This window comes from Elephantulus edwardii, unplaced genomic scaffold (assembly GCF_000299155.1).
Source record: "Elephantulus edwardii isolate Elephantulus edwardi_28Jun2011 unplaced genomic scaffold, EleEdw1.0 scaffold00103, whole genome shotgun sequence".
Taxonomy (NCBI): domain Eukaryota; kingdom Metazoa; phylum Chordata; class Mammalia; order Macroscelidea; family Macroscelididae; genus Elephantulus; species Elephantulus edwardii.
In genome coordinates this window covers 6,692,071-6,711,103 of record NW_006399853.1, presented here as the reverse complement: position 1 = coordinate 6,711,103, position 19,033 = coordinate 6,692,071, and the positions used below count along the sequence as shown (strand labels likewise).

At 37.4% G+C, this 19,033-nt stretch overlaps 1 protein-coding gene across 1 annotated transcript in view; it reads right to left on the bottom strand.

The window, feature by feature from the left end:
* Window positions 1–19,033, bottom strand: part of DCC (deleted in colorectal carcinoma) — a 1,276,184-nt gene that overhangs the window by 246,239 nt on the left and 1,010,912 nt on the right. The window lies entirely within an intron of this gene.

The window sequence follows — 19,033 nt, the reverse complement described above, 5'->3', positions numbered from 1 at the left end:
CCCTGACCTTGGAGTAATTGAGACTTTTTCTTTTCTGAGGACATAGAAATAGAGGGTTTATTGTCCCAAATGGCTTTCCTCGTCATTGACTTTGACTTTCCATGTGAATGGGAGGAAATATGCAGATAGAGAATGTTAGTTTGTCCGCAAAGGGATTGGCTAGTCTCACCACTAATTTGAGAAGGTTCAGCAGCAGATTCGGGGGAATCTCGCCACCAGCAACGAGGATGCAGAGAAGGCAGAACACACATCCTGTAGGGCCAAAGTCTGCTGTGGCGCTCAGAACGGGCCTACAGAAGCAGCGGCGGCCACAGCAGACAACCGGAGACCCGACACGAGACAAAGCTGACTTGGGGACTGCTGCTACACAACGGAATGAAAGCTAGGACTCTTTGCTCAAATTTTGTGGTGGAGTTGGGGGGAGATTGAAAATTGGTAGGACTGAGTTTTGTTAACACTAGCTTAAAGCCACAAGAATGAAGGATGAGGGTGTATGTCTGTGAGCACATTTCTACAGCTGTCCTAATTGATTATAACCTTCTGCTAACCAAGCCTTCGACTCCCCCAACAAGCCCACAATCATGAGTCTGGTTTTATGTACTCTAAAGGCTATTGCAATGGTTTGGGACCCAAAAGAGCAGTAAGGTTGTTGTTGGCATTAGGAGAAATAGGTCTTGGAGCTTGGAGGACATATCTGACCTCATGGGAATTGGTTCTGTTTTGTAGGTACTGATTATAGAGAGAGTTCTCCTTTATGCAGTTAGTAGAGGTCAGATATGGCCATCTCCACATGTCCCATTATGGCCTTGCTCCTTTCATTCATAAATATTACGCGCAGAAGAGAACAGTGAGAAGGGTGAGTATTAAGTCAAAGACTTCCATTGTATAGTAAGAACTAGTCTAGATACATTCTTTTAAGGAAGTTAATAGTTAAAACCAAGATAAAAGAAATGCCTGACCATTCCCCTCACCAGGATAGCCGCTATATTTAACAAGTCCCACTCATGCTAGAATTACAACTTGCAATCAGCTTTTAAGGACCTCACTTATAATTCAAACTGGAAATTCAAGATCACAGCACCTCACAGAAAGCCTCCAGCAGGAAGATATCAATTTCTTACTTCAATATAAAAAAAAAAGTAATGACACCTGAAGAAAACACAATCAGGTACATAGCAGAAGAATGATCCAGTGCTATCTTTAAAAATAGTCTCAAGGTCACCTAGGAAGACATATTGCAGCCGTAAAAAAAAGGAGGGCAAAAATACAGAATAATGAGAAATTAAAAAAGAAAAGCTTTGGGCAATTATAATTTGATTGGACATATTAAATATTTAATAGCAGAGTAGGAAGATAAATGAAATTCCCAGAGTTTAGGAGAAAAAGACAAAGTCATAGGAAATCAGAAAAAAATGTAAGAAACACAGGTTTAGTTTCTAATTTCCAACACACAACTAAATATTGAGGTTTGTTACTGTTATTGTGTATTGTCGAGTCAGAATTGACTCACAACTGACCTTCCAGTGGGTTTTCAGAGATAGTGAATTGCGTGGAAGGTTGCCAAGTTTCCTCTTTTAGATGGTGGGTTCTAATTACATGCCTTTGGGTTGGCAGCACAGCTCCGTACCCCTAAGAACTAAAGCTCTCTAACTCTTAAGATAGAAAACATGAAATCAGAACATGCAGAAGGCAGCAACTTAGCAAGCATAAAATTCACCCTACCAATAAAATCCTTTCAGAACTTGAAGACTTGGTACTCAAGTCTGAAAGGCACTAAAGAATGACTAACAGAATAAATGAAACCATAAATACAACAAGGCATGCCAGAGCACACCGACTGGGTTAGAGGAGGAAGATCCACACATTTTCAGAGGTGGAAAGACAAAAAGCAGGTCACATAAGAGAAATCAGGAATCAGAACACAAATTCTCAACAACATTCATACTTAAAAAACAACGGACAACAGTGAATTCTAACCTTAGAGAATTTTAAATCTAGACACCTATGGATAGCCAAATAGATAATCAAATATGTTGTTGTTGTTGTTATGTGTCGTTGAGTCGCCTACGACTCATAGCGACCCTATGTACAACAGCCCTAAACTCCATTCTGTCCTGTGCCAATCGCACCGTCTCTGACACTCCCATCCCAATTATCCTAGTCACTGAATCAATCCACCTCATAGAGGGCCTTCCTCTCCTGCACTGTCCCTCCACTCTTCCAAGCATGATGTCCCTCTCCAAGGACCGGTCTCTCCTCACAACATGAGCCACCCGGTTTAACCCTTTCCAGGACAAATCTGTTTGTTTTCCTAGCAGTCCATGGTATTCACAATACTCTTCTCCAGCACCACAGCTCAAAGGCATCAATTCTCCTTCTATCCTCCTTGGTCATTGTCCAACTCTCTGATGCATAACAAGTGATTGCGAAGACCAAAGCCTGTATCAGACGCACCTTAGTCTCCAGAGAGACACCATTGCTCTTCAGTACTTTGGAGAGGTCCCTAACAGCAGACTTTCCGATGGCAATGTGCCTTTTGATTTTCTGGCTGCTGGTGCCAAGACTGTTGACTATGGAGCCAAGCAAACTAAAGCTGTGTACAATCATATAATACAAGTATGATAATGTTCACTTGTATTACTTTTGTTTGGATCATCAAGTGGACTACAATTCACAGTGACCCTATGAACAAAAGATCAGAACCTTGTCCTATTCTGTGCCATTATCACAATCTCTGCTATCCGTGAGTTTGTTGTTATGACACTATGTGAATCCACCTAGTGGCACATCATCTTCTTTTTCACTGACCCTTCGCCTTTCCAACATGATGCCTCTTTCTAAGGACTAGTGCCTCCTGGCAACATCTTAAAAAAAATCCGAGATGAAATTTCATCTCCTTGTCTCTGAAGAGCACTCTTATTGTACTTGCTCCAAGACAATATAATCACATTTGGAAGACAGCCAACAAAAGGAGGGGAAATATCAATGAGATTATATATCAAGAATAGTGGTAAGCACGTCAATGATCATAAAAATCGGATACAACTTAACAACAATTCCTCCTATTATTCATAAAATTAACATGAGCTAGAGCTGACTCAACAACAGCTATTACAACTCCTAGTACAATAAAAAATAGTCTCACACATTTTGTTGCAAGAGATACTCATCTTTATTTCTTCATCAACGTGAAAATGTGAATGTAAGCCAAGGGTGTGAAACATGAAAATGTGAATGTAAGCCAAAGAAGGGGAAAAAAAGATGAACTTCAAGAAACAGAGATAGTCAAACAGAAGGAAACATATGGAATTCACAAAATCACAGTGTAGAAAATGCCTAGTATAAATGTACAAAATGTGTTTTTTTTTTAAATTGGTAAAAATACCATAAAAGGTAATACATAACCAAAAAGAAAACAAACAAAAGAACAACCACTGCTGTTGCTCTTTTGTGCAATCACACACCTCATGGTATTTAGTTTCTTGGGTTGGAGGTTTTGGGCTGTGGGTTCACGGGACATCGCGATTAACTGGTCTAATTATGTGCTTAACGTTTCTGTTCTATTTCTTACTTTACTGTGTAGCTTTTGAAGCTTCAGAAGCCTGTACGTAGCATCTAAGCTAGAAGAATTGGTTTCTATTTGCCTGGGGCAACAGAGATAGACTAGGGGGAGAAAATGGAATGTATGACGGATTGGCTGTCTGAACAGCTGACTCCTTTGTCATGTGAACACAAGAACTGGAAGGGGCCCAGTCCCCATCATTGCGATGTCAGAATTTGTAGAAAAATCATGATCAAAGGGTTGTTGTTGTTGTTTGATGCCATCAAGTCGTAGACGACTCATAGCGACCCTGTGAACGAACGGCCTGAGCACTGTTTGTACATAGAGTTTCTGGAGGCAAGCCATTTCGGAAGTGGATGCTGCTCCTGCTTCCAGGCTTGATTTAGTTTGGAAACTCCAACCAACACTGTCCACCATGGGTGCCCATTACCACGACTGGCACATCGCTGTCACAGTCTTCAGCATCACAGCAACCACGAGTTACCTTTATACAGCAATGCACAGACCAGTGCTATACCACCTAGAAGAATGTTTGACAGGAAAACAATTTGAACCTGGCTGAGGGCCACAAACGAAAATCACCCACCTTTGGCTTGATCAAAGGGTAAGCAATGCAAAACAGAGTTTCAAATTATGATGGAATCTAGATTTTCTAGTACCAAGGAGGTAGATTGAACCACTAACACTATTGTTCTGAGGTAATCTTTATATCTTAAACCAGTGTAAATCCTTATCTCTAAGCCACTAGATAGCCGTAATTATTGTAGTAAAATAAAATTATATTAAATCTTTCTGAAGAGTATGATGTCTTTGTTGTTGTCAATTGCCTTTGAGTCAAATATGACTCATAGCGACTCTATGAACAAAAGGCCTGAAGCCCCTCTACAGCTGCCGACATTTATCAAAGTTGATAGGGTTTCCGGAGGCATGTTGTTTAGGAAGTGGCTGCCTTTCCTGCTTCTCTTTCTTTATGTACTATCACTCATAGCTGACCATCCAGGAGGTGTTCAGAGGCAGTAAATCACATGAGAGGAGGTACCCCATCTTTCGCCTGTGGTGCAGTTGGTGGAGCTGAATCGTATACCTTTGGGTTGGCAGCACAGCTTCTTACCACTAGGCCATTAGAGCTCCACCTTTTATTATTATTATTATTATTATTATTAATTTCAATGAACAGTTACAGATATTTTTTATTTCCATTCATTCATTGTTGCACTTTTCTGCCTGCCCACGTCCGCACCCCCAGTTTTGCTCTTTGAAAAGTAAAAGAAAAATTCCTTCTTTGGTATACAATCGCTCCCACCCCGAGTATACTCCACTCGGGAAACTTCATTCTGGACTCTTAAAATAATCATAGTGCCCTATAATAATGGCTTTTAAACTGTTCTCTCCCTCATCTGTTTCAATGCAGTATATAAAATTTATCCACTTTTTCTCATTTTTACCCCAAACCCAATGTCAGTCCCGTTTTACAGCAGTGACCCTATGCAGTGTTTCTCCTTTTGTGACCAAGATATTTCACTCAGCATAATGTCCTCCAGGGTCACCCATTTTGAATAATATTGCATGAGTTCCTTGTTTTTCAATGCAGCGTAGTACTCCATTGTGTGAATATACCACAGCTTCTCTATCCTTTTGTTGATGAGCACTTAGGTTGTTTCCAACTCCTTGCTATTGTGAACAAAACCACGATAAACATGGGTGTTCATATTTTTGCTTGGAAGTCTGTTATGGTCTCTTTAGGGTATATTCCCAGTAGTGGAATTTCTGGGTCAAATGGTATCTCTATTTGCAACTTTTTGAGAAAGCGCCACACCGTTTTCCACAGTGCTCTACCTTTCAAATGTAAAAATGTAAACACAGCTTCTGTTAACAGTAGGTAACACTTTTTTAAACTTATAATAAGTATACATAAACTCTCAATATAAATGATATTTAATTCCCTGAAGGAGCCTATGAGTGAGAGTTTATTGTCATAATTATTGTATAATTAGATAATCTGGGACACAGCATGGCTAGGTAACTTTAAAGCCATTTAACAAGCAAACAGTATAGGGAAGTTTAAACTGAGATAATGGGAGTTGTAAGCTTGAGATCTTTACCATTTAATAGCACCTCTCAAGCAAAGTTCAAGAGGTTGATCATCTAATTCATTTGGCTATTATTAATTCAAAATAATTAAGTGTATCCCTGCAGTGTTGCAAGTATTACTCTTGGGACTAAGAACAAAACTGAGTAAGCCCTGGTGTGTCCATTCAGTTTGAATAAGTAGATGCAAAATATAGCTAGTAATAGCAACAGAAAATGCTACAATAGGGATTCCCAGGCTCCTGTGGTCAAAAAATAGAATTTATAAGAAGCCCATTCTTAAAATATGAGCAAGGTTTAATGGAGGGGAGATGAAAGTATTTAGGTAAAAGGAATGAAAAAAATCTTAAAATACAATGCAAATATAAAGAAATTTTCATTATCAATTGAATGAGTAATTCTTTGGGGTCTAGGGACTTTGGGGACAACATATAGAAATGTAGACCAGATTAAAAAAAAAATATTTGGGGCTACATCGGTGGCTTAAGTGGTAAGGTCACCAACCCACTGGTATGCCGTTCAAATCCACCAACTGCTATGCAGGAGAAAAATGGGCCATCTCTTCCTATGTGATTTTACTGGCTCTGAAAATCTGCCGGAGTGTTAGCTTTAAGTCAGTTCCAATTCAAAACATCAAAACCATGCTAAATATGAATAGACCATTATGTGCATTAAAATAATTTGGATAAGTGTTTTGGGAGATAAACAAATGAGAAAAAAATATTAATCTACTGACCTCAGCTTCGGAAGGAGTCACAACCTCGAGCATATACACAGAGACACACACATATACACACACATATGTGGCCATGCTCTTTGATGTAAGAGGTTTTAGGATCCAGTTCATAAAAATTAGATTATCTCCTGGGCCTCCAGAAGAAAAAGACTGATAATCCAACTACAAACGGACAAAAGACTTGGAAAGACTTTTCACAGAGGAAGATATTCAAGACATATGAAGACATTCACAGAGGAAGACATTCAGACACATGAAGAAATGCTCAAAATCACTGGCAATAAAAGAGATGCAAATCAAAACCACAATGAGATGACATCTCAGCCCAGTAGCATCAGCAAAGTATAGAATGGCAGCATTTGGAGCACGTGGAGAGGTGGGAACTCTCACACAGTGTTGGTGGGATTGTAAAATGGTGCAACCACTCTCGAAGGCAATTTCCTCAAAAAGTTGAACATAGAAACTCCATATGGCCCAGCTATTCTACTACTAGGAATATACCACAAGGACATTAGAACTGATACACAGAGATTTTTACACCAATGTTCATAGCAGCATTATTTCATCATCACAAGAACATGGAAACTACCCGAATGTCCAACTACAACAGAAACTGTGGTACAGTCACACAATGGAATACTATGTAATACGCAGGACCAACGATTTTGAAAACTACTATGTAACTTGGGAGAGGCTGGAAAGCATTATCCTGAGTGAACTACCATCGTCTCATAAAGACAAAAATACTGTATAAGACTATTATTGTAAATATAGAAGGATAACTAGTAAAACATGTACAGAAACAAGGTGTGGGGGGATAGAGGGATGAGGACAGGTAGGGGTGAAACCACAGAGCTGCACAGTTTGGTCGGTGGAGGGAGGAGGGAAGCAAATGGGAAGGATCCCAGTGAAGACAGGGTAACTATGGGCAAGGTCCAATGGTCTTTGAATTTATTAAACATAATACATGAAAATGATTGTTCGAAACACAGTGTGAATAAAGAATAGCATAAAACACAATGTATATAAACTTCATAAGCAAGCCAATTAAAAATAATGTAAAATAGAATGTTGATGGATGATTGACTGAAACACAATGTAGATGATAGATTGTATAAAACAAAGTATATGAATGAGACATAACTAAAGAAATCATTACATGAAACCAATAAAAATATTATTAAAAATGGGGAAAAAATGGAATTATCTGACCAGCAACACTTAAACAGTCTATAATTGACTTTCTTTTTGTTTTGCATTTCAAGGTAGTAGTGGCAGATGGTAAGGGAGCTCAGGTGGCCTAGTAGTAAGAAGTTGCACTGACAACTCAAAAGACATGTGGTTTGAATCCTCCAAGCTGCTCTGTGAGAGACAAATAGGCACTCTCTCTCCTAGCCTCTTAGTCTCTCCTAGCCTCTGAAATTCTTTTATGGTCTCTATAAAGTGCTGGAGGATGGATAATGTGTTGGTCCCAATTTGACAATACATAACAATGCAAACAGCTGTGGCAGATATTACCACTCTTTTATAGGCTTCGAAGATAAGAAATAAAGCCAAGATTAGTCCTGGACTGATCTGATGTCCCTGGATGATTTTTTTAGAATTATTATTATTTGACTCATGGTGAGTACCCAAAAATTCTATTCATCTACATTCTCCTATAATTTATATTTGAATAAAAAGAAATGTAAGTAACTAGCTTTGAAATGTATCCCCCATGTCTTTCCACAAATGATCATTGAAAAATTAAAGGATCTAAGTGTATTTTTTTGAAGTCTAATATGGTTCACACAGAAAATGAAACTATGAGTGTATCCATTTAACCTTTAATACACTTTAAGATATTTGAGTTCCAGTTAACTCTGTGCAATGGTTTTGCAGAATGAGTGCATGTTACACAATTCAATGATCCAAATCTCAGCGTAGGCACAGAACGGGAGAACAAATGTGCTTAGTATGGATCCAATGATTATAAATCACTTGACAATCTGGAAAATTTCATTATACTACTGATTACAGTAGCAATACTTAGTTTCTGGCAGATAATAATTTTTCTTTATCAGAGCCGATGATTTTTAGTGATTGTATAAATTACTCATACACAGCTGATATCTTACTATCAATGCCTTCTAGCAATTAATTAACAGAAGCAGTTAAAGGCTCAGAGCAGCAGGAGGCGGGCTCCTTTAATGGTTATTAATCATCTTTTGAAGTGGTTTTATCATTTTATCAATTTTCATCTTGGGATAGCAACTTAAGTTTATTAGGATCTTTTATGTTTTCTTATTGATTTTAAGCTAGGACTAGATTATTGCACAGACACCAGAGATCAAACTATTTATGTTTAAGTTCTTCTTCTTAGATGATATGGCCCGATGTCCCAAATTATACTGCTTTGGGAAATTAAATCAATGCTTTTCAGTCATTTTTGGTCTTATTTAACAAATCATGCATCTTACACTTCGATGCCTTCTGTACTATTGCTCAATATCTAAGTTCATTCCACATTCCCTCATCAAGTCTCTAAAACTGTCAGCAACACAGAAACATTCCTTTAAACATGACCTAGACCTAATGTTCATGGGAAAGCCTGATAATGAATTTTATTAAAAGTACTTAACACATGACCTTGGACTTCTGAAAAATCAATTCTAGTGCCTGTGCCTTGACTTTTGGTCCTTATTTCTTGAGAGAAATAAATTAAACCTTTCCACTGTTAGAATATTCTATCCTGAATCTATGATTAAATCTACTCGTCTTTCAGAACTATAAAAAAGCCCAAATAACTGCAAGATTCAATTTCTCCAAATATTTCTTTAATTTCTTTCACTACCGTGTTGTTGTTGTTGTTGTTGATTGCTTTCTAGTCGAGCACGACTCATAGTGACTCTATGAACAAAAGGCCTAAAACCCCTCTACAACTATGGACGTTTATCAAAGTTCATAGAGTTTCCAGAGGCAAGTTGTTTAGGAAGTGGATGCTACTCCTGCTTCCTATTGATTACCACAAAGATGAGTAATTTTACAAATAAATCTGGTGGAGAAGAGTTCAGCTTATTGATGTCCTAAAAAGGCCATTGTAGATACCTACTTTTCAACTGCCTAGTATACTCAACACTCCCTGCTGTGAAGTTGGAACTGATTCATAGTAGACCTTCCAGCTAATTTTCAGAGGCTCGGAGGAGGTTGTCCATTTTCCTCTCACAGAGTCACTGGTGGATTCAGACCTCCTGTATTGGGGTCGAGAGTACAACTCCCTACTTACTGTCACTGAAACTCTTCCCAACTCAGCTGTCTCTTACTCCTTCCACGTGCCCCTGGGTGCATGCATTCCTTTATGCTTTTCTCTCAATCCATATAAGTAGTGCACAAAAAAGGGGGGAAAATTATGTTTGCCATCTTAAATTTCTCAGATGTAATATGCAATAATCTTCTACTTCTAATCCTACTTATATCCCTTGCATACTGACATATTGTCTTATTCTCTATTTAATGATCACCAGGTGAAGACAGGTACATCCCATATCCTCTCCAAACCCATTCAATTAAGCTAATAAAGACAAGCCTTGGAAAAAAATGATGGTTTTATCTGGATAGCGTTCCAATAGAAAGATATTGGAAGGCATCATTTGAAAGAATAAAAAAAAATCTCTTCAGAGCACAGCAATAATCTAAGGATCTTGGCATTTAATTAGATATCTGTTTGGAATCTATTCATTATTATTTATTCTCTACGCTTCTGATGACTTGTTGAATCTCATGTGAAGTTGCTTGAAGAAAGAAATAGGCTTTCATTTCTCGTGAGGCCCTATGGAGATTTCATTAAAGAGAAAGCGTCAGCATTTCTCAATCATCTCTTTTCGTTGTATCTCCACCTTTCCCTATATTTACATTCCCTCTGCCACTGGCCTAATTCAGACCTTCATTACTGCCACAGCTAACTAATTGCTCCCCTAGCCTCCAGTGTCACAGTCTTCACTCCCATACAGTTCTCGTCCTCATCAGTGCCTCCTCGTGAGCGAGCCACTTAAGCTCTCTGAGCCCAAAGTTCCCATCTGCAATATGAGCAAGCTACCACACAGGACTGACGTGAGGATTAAAGACACAGTGTGGTAACGCTTGGAAGTTCTGTCAGAGAGCTGGTGCCTAATAATGACACAGTGAATTATAAATACCTGAAGGGAAGTGAGGAAGAGGGAAAGAAAGAATAAGAGAGAGATAGCAGGAGAATGAGAAAGCTAAAACTAGTAAAGGCAAAGACCAAACAGGGCTTGAAGGTATGAGGCAAGCTGATTATTAACAAAGATGAAAATATGGGTCTACCATCCAGTGAGCCATTATTATTTTTATCCTGGAAATCTAAAGGAGCATTTACTGAGACCAACCAGCTAGTCACACTCTTTCCTGAATCATTTTCATCTGTGAATATATATTGAGCACTTATTCTGTGTGTAGTATCATTCACATTTCTTATACACAGTGGAGCCTTCAGCTATGAATGGTGAAGAAGAGACCTTGGAATGAGGTGGAGTCAAGAGGAATGCAGAGAAATAAAGAGATGCAATACATATTTTGGGAGGTGGACTTGACAGTGTTGGCTCATTTATTGACTGTCAAGGGTAAAGACAGGATGAAATCAAGGCCGACTCTTATGTTTCTGGTATAAGCAGTTGAGTAGATGATAGCACATTTGCTAGGATAAGCTTGTCTAAAGAACAATCCACTTTGAAGAGTGAAAGCAAAAATTACTGGACTTCTGTAGAACACCAATAAACAGTAATCCACAGAGGACAGGGACATAAAAATCAGAGGTATCCAGATTGCTGATGCCCTAGCTGATGTTAGGAAAGACAGTTTTCTAATCTTCATAATTTACAATCAAGATTCCCTAAATTTTAATAATCCAAAAATTAACAATAACAACATTGACCATATTTTATATTATGTAAATATAGGTAAATATTTCCATATGTTCTGAAGCATCTAATTGAATTTTCACTTAGAATAGAATGGAATAAAACAATATTTTAAGCTTTATTATGTAGACAGCTTTGAGAATACTTTTTAAAAATTGGTATGCCTATTTATAAGGTTGTAAACTTTATGACGTTATCCAAGTACAGATTTGATAAACTATCAATAACATATTATGATAGTTTATTATGTATAGGTGTATACTCCTCCTGCACATTCCATGTGCTTTTATTTTACTACAAAATATATAATGCTTTTTTTGAAAAGTAAAGTTAGGAAGTTGGATACCATTCTAAGATTATCACTCTTGAGTTTCTTTAGACATTCGTCACTTATTCAAGGTGACAAAAAGTCACAGTAATGAACTTTAGCTGAGACACATTTCTAGATTGATAGTGGTGCTCTTACCATACGAAACTGGAATTGAATGTTGGTGCACTAAGAAAAGTGTGATTAAATACAAATTGAGCAATACTTCATTTTACCTAAAATTTTGTGAACTTGTGTTTTGTTCTGACAAGATACATTGCTTTGTTTTTCAAAACAAAACCAAATGAAGGTGAGTCTCTTGTCATCCTGTGCAGAGATCTTGCAATGATGTAAACATTTTTCGTCAGTGATCCTGTTGTGTAAATGCTGTTGAGGATGATATATTGTAACCTTATGAATAACAGACTTGAGCCCTGTCCCATCCTGTGCCATCCTCCCTATCTCTCACATGTTCAAGTCCACTGCTGCTCTTACTGTGTCAATCCCCCTGGTTGAGGGTCTTCTCCTTTGCTGTCCCTTCACCTTTTCAAATGTGATGCCCCTCCCCAAAAAATAGCCTTTCTTAGCAACATGCCCAAAGTATGTGAGACGAAGCTTTGCCCTTCTTGCCTCCAAGGGACACTCAGGCTATGTCTTCTTCAAGACATAACTGTGTGTGTGTGTGTGTGTTGGGGAGGGACTTGTGGCACAGTGGTAAGAAGCTCTACTGCAATGTTAAAGGCACATGGTTTGAATCCACCAGCTGCTTCACAGGAGAAGGCTGAACAATCTCAACTCAAATGATTAACTGCCTCTAAAACCCCACTGGAGGAGGGACGGCTATGTGTTGGTTCCAACTTGATGGGCATACTACATCAACAATAATCCCAACACTGGCCTATTAGTCAATGATCCTAGTTAGAAAATGATCTTGACTATATTTCTGCCATGGTGGTTTCCTGATCCTTTGCTACTCATTTAGAGAATAAGCCAGTTTGAATGAGTGGAAATTATGCCTCTGGTTATACAATAAGCAAAGACACACTGGGGAAAGTAAATCTTCTGACGGATCAACATCAAACCAGATCTTATAAACCCACTTTGGTTTGAGTTCTAGTTCCAGTAACTGGGTTTCTCTGATGAAAGTATTGTCTGGCTTCCTTATAAATGTTCCTTTGTTTGGTTCCCTCATCCCCTCTGTAAATCTCCTTTAAGAAATCATCAGAGGCTAGCAGATGTCCTTGACAATATTTGTGTGCTTCTCTGAACATGTTATCTACATTCAGGATGGGGACCTACTGGCCTTCTGGTCACTATCTAAGGCACCATGCAGGCCTCTCTGACACTACTCTGCAGGTGCAGCTGCTTTCTACCACTTTATTTCTCTGGATACAGTGATCAATCTTCCTGGATACTCATACATATTAACTTTACCTACATTCTTTTTTTAGGGGCATGAGTCTCCTGACTCTTGCCCTATATTCCACACCCATTCATTATACAAATCTGTCCTTTTCAGGTGTATACAATGGATACATTTCAAAGAAAGAAAAATCATTTGTACACATTGACAAATGTCTTCTGGCATGTGTTCCATTTCTTATATGTTCCATTTTTCTATTTCTTAGCTAATGTCAATGGAACCAAATTTAAATTGATGTGGGGAAATTGGCACGCCACCACTTTTCTCTGTTCTTTTAATAAAACTCTAAATGTTTAACCTTCACAATTCCAAGGGAAAAAAGCCAAAGTTAATCATTGATCTAAACTTCTTCATTTTAGTATCACGTGGCACTTGAACCAGTCGACTCGAAGAATTTTGAAACCTTCCATGGGAGATTCCCCAAAACTGGTCAGGCTATTATTTGCTCACTTACAAATTCATGTTTACTTGCTAGTTCCTCAATTAAAGAAAAGGTTCAGACCTTTGCTGGACAAAGACTGAAGGTACCCGGCCATATCTCAGTGTCCTCTCTAGAGATGCCGTTACCTCAAACCTGAACTTAAACAAGGATGCTCGTTGTTTGATATAAAAACTAGTCATGTATTTAAGAATTAACTCCAGCATCAAATAGAGCTCAAATTCTGGTGCATGGACATATACTATGAGATTCCTTAATTCAAGTATCTGATGCTTAGTAAAGCTTTGAGAAAGGCTCTTGTCTATCATTTCTAAATCATTGTTTAGGAAAAGAAAGTTTTGCAAATAAAGTATACTCAGCAAGTACCGTAATATTGATGAAGAAGAAGCATACGGTTCAATTTTTAAAATTTCACCAGTTTGCTGAGCAACACTGGAAATCATTTATCTAGCTTTCTCAGTTGCACATCCTACCTAATATGTTCCCTCCTCTCTCATCTTGTTGAGAGGTGATTAGTAAGGAAGAATCTAGAAAATGAATATTGCAAAATCCAAGGTTTCTTTTTTATTCCACTATTTATTTTATCATTATTACCATTATGTACTACTAACTGCACACACTGTCAGTTTGAGGATGAAGCTGTGCCTGATTCAGGTCATGGTCTTTCAGTCACTAATTGTGCCTCCGAGAGCTGGCCAGTGAAGAAGTAGCACAGAAGGAGGACTGATGACTTGGAATTGTGGTGATGGAGAAGAAAATATTCTACGGGAAAGAACAAATATGCCTTGGAGAAGGTGCAGCCAGCGCGCTCTTTGGAGAGAAAGATGATAAAGCTTGATCTCACATACTCCGGACATGTTGCGAGCAGAAGCTATTCTTTGGAGAGGGATATCATGCTTGGAGAGATAGAGAGATGGCATAGGAAATGAAGACACACAACCAAAGGGATTGATATAGTGACTGCGGCAATGGGCTCTAGTGTGTCAGAGGATGGCACAAGACAGGACAGGGTTCAGGTCTCGTGACTTGTCTTATGAGTCACACTTGATTTGATGGCACCTGATAACAACAACAACTGCTAACTGTTCAGGGAGCTCTGGTGGCTTAATGGTAAGAATTTGCACTGCCAACTCAAAGGCACTTGGTTTGAATCCACCAGCTGCACTGCACACTGGAGAAAGATGGATAATTTTTTCCTGTGCAATTGATGCAATTGATTGCCTCTGAAAACCCACTGGAGGGGCAACCAACAGCCAGTTTTGACTCCCAGGACATAACATAACATAACATAACATAACATAACATAACATAACATAACAAACAACATAACATAACACATAACATAACAACATTAGAACATAGAACACATAACACATAACATATAACAACAACTGCTACTCTGAGACACACAAAAGAAAATTGGGAAATGAAGCAAGTTCTCAAAGAATTGAGTCATCAAGTCACTAGTTTGGCTTCATATGATTTGACATCTAAGATATAATAGCAAAGAAACAAGAATTTACCCTCATTGATGCTAAATTTGTTTCATAAACAGTTCATCTGACCATAACAACTAGATTAGATTACAAATACCTGGAAAACAACTCTTTTTAACTCTCAAAAAACACTGAACATGATTTACGAAAGGAGTGGTGTCCGCATGGCAATAGTTTACCATATCATGATGAAAGGTCAAAAGATTCAGTCCGTCTTTTGTACATGGCGTTGAGTGTGTGTGCATGTTAGATGATTTAGCCATCTGAAATCTCTATGGGTAGACAAAATAAAAAAGAAAAATAATCTTGCCTGCTAGTTAGGGTTTCTTGTCCAACTAAATAAAATTTACTCAACCTTCTTAATCAACTATGAAAAGACATCCAAACACAAACTATAGACTGCTCTAAAGGGTTAGTGTATATGTAGTATTTTACTTTTCTTTTTTGTAAGCTTCTAGATTTAAAATAGATCTTGAGTTTTCATGGGATCATTTGTTATGCAAAGCCTACTAGCCAATCTTGTTTTCTTTTATATCCTAGAAACAGGGAATGTGATTTCTAGATGGTATTCACATTTTGACAAAACTCCATTACAATAAAGCAATTTGGTTGTTCCCTAGAGTTCAAGATAAAGTGGTCTTACGAGTAATACATTTCAGAATTTGTCAGTATCGATAGGCTTTATTCTCCAGTGTCTAAGTCATTCCCTGGGTGGAAGCCAGATGTTTAGGAAGGCTCATTAACTCTTTCCAATCACTAGATTCTTTTGCAAGCCATTCCTTTCTATTAAATAAAACTACTAAAAGCCGTATCATAACCTTGACACAGGAAGCAGAGGTAAGGAAGGCAGGAAGCAAACATGTCAGGATAGTTACATGTAAAATTACACCCTTGAATAGAAGCAAAGACTAATACCTATCATTTAAAGTGGATGGAAAATACAGTGTACCTTTCCCATTTATTTTTTTTGTTTTAGAGTACAGAAAACAAGATGTTATTTGAGCAGCAATGTGAGTGGATTAATCTCAAAATCATTTCTTTTAGCATATATTTAGGCATCCTGAGCCAAAGCGAAAAGAGTTTAAATTCTGACTCTTCCTATATAAGACTTCTTTCACTTCTGGGATGAAATACATACCTCAAAAATAACCACTATGAATTCAGGCAAATTCTGTAATGTATTTATACTCCACTTCAGCTCTTCAACAAATGAAACAGTATCTTAATAATTGCATGGTGCTCAATAAGGAACTAAAAATATTGGTTTTTACAATACCTTACTCTCCAAAGTGGTCTTAAATAATGATAAAACATATGAACTGATTGTGACAACACAATGCTACCTAGTGGGTGCTGGAAGAGGCTTCATGGAGGATCCAGTTTCTCTTGCACAGACTAGTGTTTCTTACTTTATGAATGTCACCATTTGGGCATTGCCAGCATTCCAAAATAAATACATCCAGCTGGGACTATGTTAAATAAAGCAATAAGATCTGACTGTACAACAAACAGTTTTCTTTCAAATACACAGAAGAGGCTATTTAACAGAAGCCTATCTGCTAACAAATTGTCAAATTAGGCCCGAAGTAATTAATCTTTGAAACGGCAGCCTTTCAATCTCAGAGCTGCCATCTCAAAGACACGACTTACCATGTAATTACATGGGACATAACAATGTATTTATGAGGTCATTTGTGACAATGTACAGTAATTACAGACTACTTACATAGCTATTTATGTCTCATAAAATGAAGTGAGACTAAATATTTTAATTGTGTTGGGGAAATAAGGGAAAATATTTGAGCTCCAAATGTCAGGTAAGATTATAGGTCGGATTCATATAACTCGTAATAGCAGCTGGCAGCTTCCAGAATCCACAAGTGTGTTGTGATATTCTTTGGCTGGGACTGAGAGTTTGAGGCATTCTGACAAATATTCCTTCCAGGGAGGATGTAAACCTTGTGCTCCTCAATTTCAATCTTCAGGGAATGTTAGAAGACAGACCAATAGTGTCATTTATTATTTATACATTATATCAAAATCATAAGTACCCAGGTGGCAACAGTATTGCTAGATTAAAAAATGTTATGTACAATGTTTTCATAAATGGTATAACATAAATGTTGATGACATAATAATAAAAATAGCAGCACTTATGTTTTCAGTTCTATAGATTTGGCTCAAAATGGTGTTCACCTGAATTTTTAGTCTTTGTCCTGAAATCCCTATATCTAAACCCATTCTTCTTCTTCCCAGATGACTTTTGTCTCAAAAAGATCCAAAGTTGCAATTTCCCTGAATATACTGCTGTCTTCTTACTCAGTCTAACCAGTAAATTACAGAGTTTTCTGTTCTTAACACTTGAAAGGCATTAATATATCAATATATGAAAAATCCAGTGATCTCAAAATTATATTACTTTGTTTTAAAAGTAAACAATGCAAAAGCTTTTTGGATGGTTAGTTGTTATGTCTCTTTGGATCATAGCCTCCAAGATAACTTACTGTTATTTGTATCCATTGCTTTGTTAATTCATTCATTACTTCACTATTGGAAGTGTCATGCATGAGACTAGGGAACTCTGGTGGCCTGGTGGTCAGGAGCCATGCTGCCAGCGTGGAGGCTTGTGGTTCAAATCCGCCAGCTACTCCACAAGAGAAAGATGAGCAGTCTTTGTCCCATGCAACTTACTGCCTCTGAAAACCAGCTGGAGAAGAGTCAGCTCAAGGTTGGTTATGACTGGATGTTACATAAGAACAGTAACAGGCACGATGCTGAAGGCATGTTCACTGAAAACACTTTCTTTGAAGATCGTCTTTTCCAGTGATGTTGGTGCACTGTTTATTAAGTTCATGCATACACACCAACTATTCTTTAGAAAATGTAAATTCTGTCTCCATATTAAGAATTGATCTGTATACATTAGAATGGTCATTATTTGACAAATTGTGAAATGCAAATAATATTGGTGAGATTTTTCCCACTTGTTCAGCTGCCTTTCATTTAAACAATTCACTGATTAGTGCAAAATCATTTGTAGTTATTAGGGTATATATTAAAATAAATTAATCTTAAACTTGAATATGTCTTGTGAATTTCAATAATCATTTTTCAAAGAGAATGAATGTCAAATATTTTTGTCATGCAGATATTCTAGCCATTAAATCTCTATAAATATGTGAGCTAATTAATTTCTGTAAAGGCTGATCAGCAGGTTGACAGTGATACTTCAGCCTCCTGGCAAAACAGGGACTCTATCAGTGTTTAATGACTGTGGCATTCCTATATAATGGTCCTAGAATTTGCCAAACCCAGATTCCCAGGACCCACAGAACCATCTGCAGAATGTTGCCTGTTAATATGCAAATAAATCAATTAAAATTCACAGACTCATTCAACAGCCAGCCAGGTCACTGCTGATCAACTGTACCAAATTTATTTATCTATGCACAAAGAGCAGATCTATTGCCTGCGAGGGTTCAGAGAGGCTACTCAAAAAGTACTGGAGAATACATTCTCAATGACTCATTTCAACTTAAGAATAGTAAGAGGTAGTTTTCTTTTGGAAAAGTAAAATTATGGATAACTATCAATACTTCAATCAGGATTTCAATTAGATATGTAATCATTAAGCATCTAATTGATTAACAATTAGCAGCACCTGTAGTTGGCTATCATTTTAATTACTGATTACATTTCAGCTGATGATTTAAAATGATATCTGCAGGAACACTATTGAATTGTAAAGAAAAAAATAAATAGAACAATCCCAAAATAATAAGTCTATTAAGAATGGAATTCAAAGCAATTCAGTAAATGCTTTTTAAATATTCTACTTTAAATAATGTTAATGGGTTTTTTTCTTAAATTATGAAACACATGGAGAAACCACCCACCAATCACTTTAATGTATCTAATCAAACATTTACTTGGAAGTTATTCCATCAGAAAGTAAATATTAGGAGTAAGTATGATGTGACAATAGATAACAATAGACACTCTTTTCTAGTCTAGTTTATTAAAGATTCATGTTGTAGCAGGAAGAGTTTGTTGATTATTTACCATG